Genomic DNA, 9,672 nt, shown 5'->3' with positions numbered 1-9,672 from the left:
ACGCTCTTACTCCATCGCTGGAGAGCGAGGTTACAGCAAGAGGGGTTGGCGAGGAGGGAAAGTGAGGAAAGATCATTGGTACTTAGGAAATTCGTCGAGGAGGGTGGGAGGATGTGGATTGAGGAGGTAGTGAGCAGGGCAGAGGGGAGCAAAAATTGGATAGTCGGGAGAGCTTGGATGGGAAAGTGGTATCTAGACCATCAAGGAGGGTGAAGTGCGTAATAACCTGGAGTGGAACGTGAGATGGTTGAAAATTGGGGGAGGCGGTCAGATTAAAGGGGAGGAAAAGAAAAGAAGTATCATGAGGGAGGTCGCGAAGATGATGGTAGGCGACAGGAACTCTCAATAAAGTCAGGCGAGTGGGTGTTTGCTGGGAGAGTCGCACCCTCATTGAGCCGGGAGGTGTTCTATAGTGAGCGATGCAGAAAGGTGTCGTATCAGGGTATAGATGTATATTGGTTAGTTGGTCAGGGGAGGGTTCGACCATGAGTAATATGATTTGACACAGTGGCCGAGATATTATTATGTTACCGAATGTGGAAAGTATAGCGAATGATAGTAGGATTTTCCCTTTGTTTAGATTTATATATGCGTGATGTACTGAGCCGAGTGAGTCTTACTGTTTCTGCAAACTGTTGCCTCAAGTTTCCCCTGTGCATTGCAACTACCAATGTCTACAGTGTAGGAAATAGAGGTATGTGGACTTTTTGTGGAGGCAATGCTACAAACTGCCTTCGTCCAGGGATGCTAGGAGACAAAACACCTCGTTAGTAACCTACCTATACACCCAAGAGTGGGGATGCATAACAACGTGCTTTGGCTCCCCCAAAGTCGAAGAAACGAAAGCTGAGGAGGAAGCAAAACGAGGTCAGTAGAGTGTCACGCACGCTGCGAAACACGATTCAGTCATTAGCTGGATCTGGGCGCATAGAGGTAGAGGGAGCAGAAGCCCTGGCTTGGTCCCTCCCCCAAAATGACTCACTTTCGCAGAGAAAAGATCCAAAATGATTTCTGTCTAACAATCAAATAATAAAGCTGTTTCCCTTCCCTGGATTCTCGACTGATAATAACCATCTGATAAAGTCAACATCATACAATGCATCAGAGGCTGAAAAGGGAGAGCAAATGGCGAGCCCTCTTGACACCACTGCCTCAAAAAGACTGCCCGTATCTATGTGTGACTTGAGAGAAGAGTACAAGGGAGGGACACACGAGAGCCTGAAAAATGCAACACCGTGTCAAGAACCTCACGAACACAGTGAGAAGCCACAGAGTGAAACAGCTTACTTTAGCCTAAGAACTGAGATCAGTCTTGCCCTGAGAAGAAAGAACTTCGCGAGCACGAAATTGAGTCCACGGCTGGCTATCTAGATTACGGGGCACTATTCCACGCGAATCGCATCGTGCCGCTGGTGGTCTGAGTGAAACTAGGTGAGCTAGTGGTAAAACTGCACCCCAGAAGAACCCAGAGCATGCGCATAGTAATAGGTGGACACTGAGGGAACAAGTCAGGAAAAATAAGGGGGCTCGAATGTTGTAGAGCACACAAGCAGCCGCTCCTTCTCCTGACTCCTGGACAGCGAAAGGGGTGCAAGCTGAAAGCCCAGGGGATCAAGACCCCACGATGAAGCTGTGGAGAACCCCGCTAGCCCGGAGATGCACGAAGACGATGCACGAGGATAGCCCAATGTCCAGGGAGCAAGATGGGACACCCACGGGAGAGAAGCGCAAGCACAGCACAAACTTTATGGGAAGCACCTAAACTAACCGCATCTTGTCCATAGAGGACTTTTATCTTTAGATGGTGGCCCAGGCGGGCTTGGGGGAAGGACGGATGGGAGGGGAAGCTCCCCTCACATCCAAACCTTTGGAAAAACAGTGACTCAAAGCACTAGAGTTTTCCTCTTGCCTGTTGTTCTCCCCACCCCGTGAGACAGTGTGAGCCCATGTGCCTGCTTCCCAGAGAGCTCCTGCTGCAGTTCATCCAATGTGAATTCCGAGTATGAAGAGAGGAGAACGTCATCTACCCAGGGCGCCCAAGAGAAGAAAGGGATTTGGTAACAACTGCTCAGCCTATGGCACCGGGGACCAGCTGAGGGTTCTCATCCCGGTGAGGAACAATAAGCCGCAAGCTGCCTGGGATGGGCCCTTCAAGGTCATCAAGCAGCTGGATGAGGAGAACGAAGTGCTGGAACTGCCCCCAGGCTCGCAGCCACTGAGGGGACCAGGTCAACGTGATGGAGCCGAACACTGACAGGGAGAGGCCGGTACTGGGCATGTGGGGCCAGTGGGAGAAGGGGGAAGATCCCCTGGTGGGTCTCTTCCCCGAGACAGGAGCCGGCCCCTTGCTGGAATCAGTTCCCCTCTCTGACCAGCTAACCTCTGCCCAGCAGACAGCGATCAGAGAGACGCTGCATTGGTACCAACAGCTGTTTTCCAACGAGCCTGGGCTCACTAACCGAGCTGTCCACTGGGTGGAGCCGGGAGCCGGCCCTCCCCTCAGGTGATCCCCATTCAGAGTAACTGGGAACACAGCCCAGGCCCTGGAGGGAAAGGTCAGAGACCTGCTGGCTTTAGGGGTGATCCAGCCACCCACCAGCCCTGGGGCTGGTCCCCAGGAAAGATGAGTTGATCCGATTCTGTGTGGCCTATCGGAAGCTCAATGCCATCACCGTGTCTGGTGCCTGCTCACACCTAGGCCTGATGAGATCCTAGATGAGTTGCACTGGGCTCTTAAAAGGCTGCAGCCAGATCTATTTGGGTGGCGCTTCACTGTGTACCCACAGCACTCACCCTGCTGTGGCTGCACCACAGGAGAGGGGCCAATGCCAAGCCCCTGAGGTGGAGTCTGTCCTCCCAGGAGTGTGAGATGGAGGTGGTCCACATTCAGTGGTGGGCAAATGTTATAGCTGATGTTTGTCCCGGAGAGGGAGGCCTGAACTTGCCCAGGTCACTGGCTAAAGTGACCCCACTCAGTCCGGTCTCGAAGGGGGGAGAGATGTGATGAAGTGGGGATTTTCCCTTGTTCTGTTGTATGTGAGCCTATGTGAGTCTTACTGTATTGCATGAATGTTGCGTGTGCCTCAGTTTCCCTGTGCATTGCACCAATGTCTAGGTAGTGGGAATAGAGGTGTGTGACTTTTGCAGGGGCTGCTCCAGCTGCCTGCATGAATGCGTAACCTGACACCCAGGAGGGGAAAGTGACCAGGTGACTCTTGCCCCTGAAGCGAGACAAAGGCTGGAGGAGGAGCAACGGGCAGGGCCAGGCGGGGGGCTGGAAGCGAGTCAGTCTCGGCTGGCTTGGGGCCCGGGGATGGGGCAGAGCTCTGACTCTGGGCTCCCTTCCCCACAAGATGGACTTGGCTGAAAATCACTGATTTCTGTGCTAACAAGCTCTATTCTACGCTGTGTTCCTGTCGACTGAGAAACCTTCTGTTTTACGCTGGCTGAGAGTCATGTCTGACTGCGGAGTTGTGGGGCAGGGCCCTCAGGAATGGGGTTCCACCCAGATGGACTGACTGCGGGAAGCGCACAGTGGGGAAGGGGATCCCGAATGCTCCGGGGTCAGACCCAGGAAGGTGGACGCTATGTGAGCTTCTTGCCCTGGAGCCAGTCTGCTCTGAGAGAGGAGGCTCCCCAGAGTCCTGCCTGGATTTACAGGGAGCAGTTCCAGAGCAATGCCCTGGTGACACTGTGACAGGGTATAGTTAAGGATAGGGTTATGGCTGGGGTAGAGTTAAGGTTAGGGTTATATTTATGGTTATGGTTAGGGCTATAGTTAAGGATAGGGTTATGGCGGATGGATGGGAGAGTTAGGTTAGGGTTTATATGTATTGGTATGGTTAAAGGCTATAGTTAGGATACACGTTAGGTCCCTAATCGTCAGCATGTTCTGGTAGGCGTGTCAGAGATGGAGAAGATGTTGGGGGGGCTTCGTTCTTTCTTGCCCCTGTAAGCGGCTACCACCTCCGCGTTATAGACCGGCAACCACTTGTAGGATTGACCGTCACGCAAAACAGCCCCGAGTAGGTCTGGAGAATGGAACAGGCCAGGAAGGATGGAGAGAGAGCGAGAGAGAAGAATCAGAACAGCTGGGGAAGGCCCATGGTGAGAGATTGAGAACCACCCTAAAGCGAGTGAGAACTGATGAGAGAGAGGGGTCGGTGCTATGACGGCCCCCCGTTCTAGAACAGGAAACATCTTCCCTTCTTGATCCGAATGGACATGATGCACCGTTTTCTATACACGAACTAGACAAGATGCCCCTTTCCTGATCTAGAAGCAAAGACACGTCATCTCCCCAGTCTGAATTGGAAACAATGTGCCTGCCCCATCTAGATTGTGGGATAAAACACTCCTTCCCTGATCTGGATCCAGAGACACACCTGTTTCACCAATATAGAACTAGAGACAAGCCCGACCCACCAAGAATGGAAGAACACACCCCTTCCTTTATCTAGATTAGATGACAATAACCTTCCCTGATCTAGAACATGAGATGCCAGAAAGGAAGACAATGTGACATCCTTTGATCTAGAACAGGACTTGATAGATCAGGGAGGAATTATAACAGGAGACAATGTTCACTCTGTGATCTAGAATGCGGGCAATGGTCTCTTCTCTTATCTCAAACAGGAGATGATGCAAGCAGACCCCCAAACTAACAAGGAGTTGGTGACCCCCTTGGTCTAGAACAGGGACAAGAACAGGAGGGATTTCCCCTGATGTAAAATGGCAGATGATGCCCACCCTGATCTAGAACAGCAGGCTACTCCCCCTGTTCTAGAAGGGAGATGATGCTCCCCCTGATCTAGAAGTCAGAAGCTCCCAGAGGGGCATAATGCAGGGTGGAGACCCCAGGGACTCCCCCACCCTATGAGTACCCCAGCAAGGTGTGTGTGGGGGGCTAGGGGGTGGCAGGGGTCCCCTCAGACTCACGTAGATCATCCAGGCGGCGTATCGCTCCTTGAGATTGTAGAGCACGGCTGGCTCGTGCAGGAACGTCAGCATGGCCATGTCCTCGATCTTGTCGAACTTTGGCGGGTTCTGCTGGTGGACATCTGACTCCTTCACTGTCACCGTCTGGGCAGGAAGAGAGAGTTGAGGGGAACGGTGGGGGGTGGTGCTACCTCCACCCAGCTTCACCCCTGCTGACCCGTTCACCCCCTCACCAGCTGTGGGGTCAGACCAGCACCCCCCATCTCTGTTTCTTCCAACCTCTTCCCGTTATTTGGCCTTTAACCCCTAACCCTGGTGCCCCACAGCCTGTCCTTCCCTCTAGCCCCCGACTGCAGTCGCTAATATCAACCCTTCCCTTGTCCCATCTTCCCCTTTGACCTCTGACCGCTCACCATCCCTACCCTTAACCTCCCCTTTGACCTCTGACCCCTCATAGTCCCTACTCCAACCTCCCTTGTGACCCCCTGACCTCACCCACCTGGCCCCGACTCCGCTGTACCCGGCCTCACCTTGCCGTTCTCGGTCTCGACGGTCACCCTCCCCCCGTCCCGGCTGACGATCTTGCCCTTGACGAACTCCTCCTTCTCATCGGACACAAAGCAGTCGCTGCGGAGGTCTAAGGTCCGGGTCTGCGCCTCCAGCCGCTCCTTGTCCGACTTGCGCAGGTAGGGGGCAGCCGCCCCGAACTCGGCCATGTGGGCGTCACCCATGCTGGGGTGGGGGGGGCGAGAGCTGGGAGGTGAGAGTGGGCGCTCCCCTGCACCACCAGGGCCCCCACTACCCCAGAGATAGTGCCCCCTGCTGTCCTCCCCTCAGCCCTGGGAACTCCCCTGTGCTGCCAGTGCCCCCCCCCATCCTGGGCAGAGCACCCCCTGCTGTCCCTCCCACTCCCAGCCCTGGGGTCCCCCCACCGCACCTTAATTCTGCTCCCCTTCTGTGTGTGTGTGACACACTCACCTTATTAGAGTTTCACAAGAGAGATTGGAAAAACCTGTGGGGGGGAGAGACAGAGAGATGGGGGGCAGTTTAGATTCACCCTGAGCTCCCTCCCCAAATCCCCTGCCCAACCTCTCTACAGCCCCCTCCCTCCCCTCCCCATCCCCCCCCTGCCTCTCCCCAACCCCAACCATCCCCCCAGCCAAACCCTTCTTGCCTCCCACCCCCAGCCCCCACTCCCTCATCGCAGTGTCCCCCGCTCCTCCCCCACCCCATGCGGGGACCTGACCCCATATCTCACCAGAGGCAGGTGGGTTAGCCGGAGCCCGATGCGATCTGTGCCGCCCGGGGCCCTCACCCCCTTTATACTCCGGCTTCCCCCCCTATGGGAGCGACGGGCCAGGAGCCAGTGTGAATGTGTCCATGAATGGAGCGGCTCAGTTCGCAGGACCCCCCCCCCCCGCCTCTGTCCCCCACACCCTCGGGGCGCATTCCGGAGAGGGCTGGAAGGTCCCAGAGGCTGATAACGGGGAGGGGAGGGGGCTGTCAGCGAAAGGGGAGAGAGACAAATCTCAGCTCCACTCTCATTGGCCTTCCTCGCCTGTTTCTCCTTGCGGGGGCGGGTGGGGGCTGACAGGTCCCAGCGCTAGGAAGTTCTTTCACGCCCCCTCCCCTGCCGCTGCTTCTCTGCAGGGCTCTGGACCACCAGACCCCTCCAGAGCCAGAGAGGAACCCAGGAGTCCTGGCTCCCAGCCCTCCGCTCTAACCACCAGACCCACTCCCCTCCCAGAGCTGGGGAGAGAACCCAGGAGTCCGGGCTCCCAGCTTTGTGACACAGAAGTCAAGTCAGACAGTTTCTGTCTGGTGTTATTATTGTGATAAGATTTAACATGTGAAGAAGAACCCCCCCGGTGGGGGTGGGGTCCTGGGTTAAAGGCTCGGAGCCTCGGATATCAGGGGGTCCGCCAGCCCCCTCACACTCACACATGCCCCAGGGCCTTCCTTCCCTTCATTCAGATTCATTCATTTCAGTTGCTATGAACAAAACTTAGGTCCATTGTATCTATCCCTCCACACCTCATCCATCCACCCCCCACACCCTCCTGCACCCCTCCATCTACCCAGACCCCTCATCCTCCCTTCACTACCCCTCTCCCATCTCTCATCCCTCTCCCTCGATGCCCGTCTCACACCTCCATCTGCCACCCTTCACCACCTCTGTCTACCCCAGATCCTCATCCCTCCCGCCCTATCCTCATCCCTCTCCCCTGACGCCCCTGTCTTCACATCTCCATCTGCCACCTTCCACCTCTCCATCTACCCAGACCCCTCATCCTCCCATTCCTACCCCTCTCCCATCTCTCCATCCTCTCCCTCGATGCCCGTCTTCACACCTCCATCTGCCACCACTTCCTCCCCTCTGTCTACCCAGATCCCTCATCCCTCCGCCCTCTCCTCAGTCCCTCTCCCCTGACCCCCTGTCTTCACACCTCCATCTGTCACCTTCCTACCTCCCAGACCCCTCATCCCTCCTTCCTACCCCTCCCTCTCTCCATCCTGACTCCCCCGTCTTCACACTCCATCCACCACCTTCCACCCCTCTGTCTTCCCAGACCCCTCATCTCTCCCTTCCTACCCCTCTCCCATCTCTCCATCCTCTCCAATTGACTCGCCTTTCTTCTCACTCCATCTGCCGCCCTTTCCACCCCTCCGTCTACCCCAGACCCCTCATCCTTCCTTCCTACCCCTCCCCCATCTTCACGCCTCCATCTGCGCCCTTCCACACCTCGTCTACCCAGACCCCTCATCCTTCCTTCCTACCCCTCTCCCCATCTTAACGCCTCCATCTGCTGCCTTCCACCCTCCGTCTACCCAGACCCCTCATCCTTCCTTCCTACCCCTCTCCCCCATCTTCACACCTCCATTCCACCGCCCTCCACCTCCCCCAGACCCCTCATCCTCCTTCCTACCCCTCTCCCATCTCTCCATCCCTCTCCCCCGATGCCCCTGTCTTCATGCCTCCTTCCACCCCTCCAGCTAGCCAGTTGGCTCTTAGTTGTATAGTTAGGTGGTGGTTGTGCTGTATTTGCCGGTTCATTTCTTGGGCTCAGTGTAGTTCTGACTTGCTTAGTTGACACTATGGGGCTGGGTTGCTCCATTAGGAGGTGTCACTTTTCTGCTTGCTTACAATTTGTTTGTCATTTCAAGGCAGTTTCTTTTTCCTTGGCGGGCTGTTGTGTAGTTGTGTGTATGTGTTTCATTAATTGCTGGCTGTTAGAATTGCTTAATTGTCTGTTGAATTATTTAGTTGTTTGGCTGTTCACTGTGTTCATTGTTTAGTTGTTTGATGTGTTAGTTGTTTTGTTTGGTTGTGTTAGGTTTTTGTTGTGTTGACTGTTTTTGTGTGTTAGGTATTTCTCTTAGTTCGGTGTGTTGGGTGGTTTGGTTGGTTGTTAGTTGTTTGGTTGTGTTAGGTTTTGGTTCTTGGTTGGGTTAGTTTGGTACGTTGGGTGTTTGTTTATTTGTTGTGTTAGTTGTTTGGTGTGTCAGTTGTTTTATTGTTTCTTGTGTAGGTTTGTTGCATTAATTATTTCGCGTGTGTTATGTTAGTAGTTTGTTTAGTGTGTTAGTTGTTTGCTCTGGTGTTTTTGGCTGTGTTAGCTGTTTGTGGTGCTGGTTATTTCTTGTGTTCGTTTGTGTGCTGTGGCTGTTTGGTGTTATTTGTTTCTTTCATGGTTTGTTCTTCGTTTAGTTCTGCTCTTTGCTTGGAGCAGGGATAGCTCTGGTTTGAGCACCAGCCTGCTAAACCCAGGGTTGTGAGTTCAATCTTTGAGGGGGCCACTTAGGAATCTGGCGCAAAAATCAGTACTTGGTCCTGCTAGTCAAGGGAGGGGGCTGGACTCGATGACCCAAGGTCCCCTCCAGCTCTAGAAGATTGGTGTCTCTGTCATTGTTTTTTTGTTCATTGGTGTTTCAGCGATTTGGTTGGTTGGTGTGTTAGTTGTTCGGTTATTTACTTGCTGGGTTAGCTGTTTATTTGCTGTGCTACTTGTCGCTTTGTTCAATTGTTTAGCTTGAGTTTGCTTAGAAATTTCGGTCTTTGCTGGGTTAGTTGTTCAGTTGTTTGCAGAGCTCATTGGCCAGTTGTTTTGCTGTTTGGATGGTCCAATATTCAGTTGTGTTTATCGTGTTAGTTGTTGCATTGGTGTGTTAGTTCCTTGCTGTGTCAATTGCTCCTGTGTTGAATTGTTTAGCTCTTGGGATGTTGATTCCTGTAGTTGTTGGTGTGTTGAGTTGTGTAGCTGTGGGGTGTTCACTCTTGTAATTGCTGGGATTTGAGGCCCTGTAATTGCCGGCGTGTTGAGTTGTGGGACTGTTGGGGTGATGAGTTGTGTAGCTGTTGATGGGTTGAGTTGTGTAGTTGTTGGGGGGTTGAGTCCTGTAGCTGTTGGGGTGTTGAGTTGTATAGTTGTTGATTTGTGTAGCTGTTGGGGGGTTGCATTGTGTAGTTGTTGGGGGGTTGTGTTGTGTAGTTGTTGAGTTGTGTAGTTGTTCTTCCCTCTCAAGGTTGCTCCCTGCTGGGTTCTGTCTCTGTCTGAAGCCCGCTCAGCCCCACCCAACCCCCAACCCCCTCCTCCAGCCCCATCACCCCAGAGCTGGGGGTTTGCCAGGCACCTGCTGCCCCCCAGGAAGGCTGTTGGAGGGGCGGGACCTGCTCACTTTCTGGGCCTCTCACCTCCTCTTGCCTCCCCTGTCTCCCTCAGCTGCTGGTGTTGA

General features: G+C 54.0%; 1 pseudogene; it reads right to left on the bottom strand.

The window, feature by feature from the left end:
• Positions 1–3,817: 3,817 nt before the first annotated feature.
• Positions 3,818–6,218, bottom strand: LOC142046002 (myosin-6-like; annotated as a pseudogene).
• Positions 6,219–9,672: the final 3,454 nt, after the last annotated feature.

Source organism: Chelonoidis abingdonii, unplaced genomic scaffold, assembly GCF_003597395.2.
Source record: "Chelonoidis abingdonii isolate Lonesome George unplaced genomic scaffold, CheloAbing_2.0 scaffold0004, whole genome shotgun sequence".
Taxonomy (NCBI): domain Eukaryota; kingdom Metazoa; phylum Chordata; order Testudines; family Testudinidae; genus Chelonoidis; species Chelonoidis abingdonii.
This window is presented reverse-complemented; position numbering and strand designations above follow the sequence as displayed.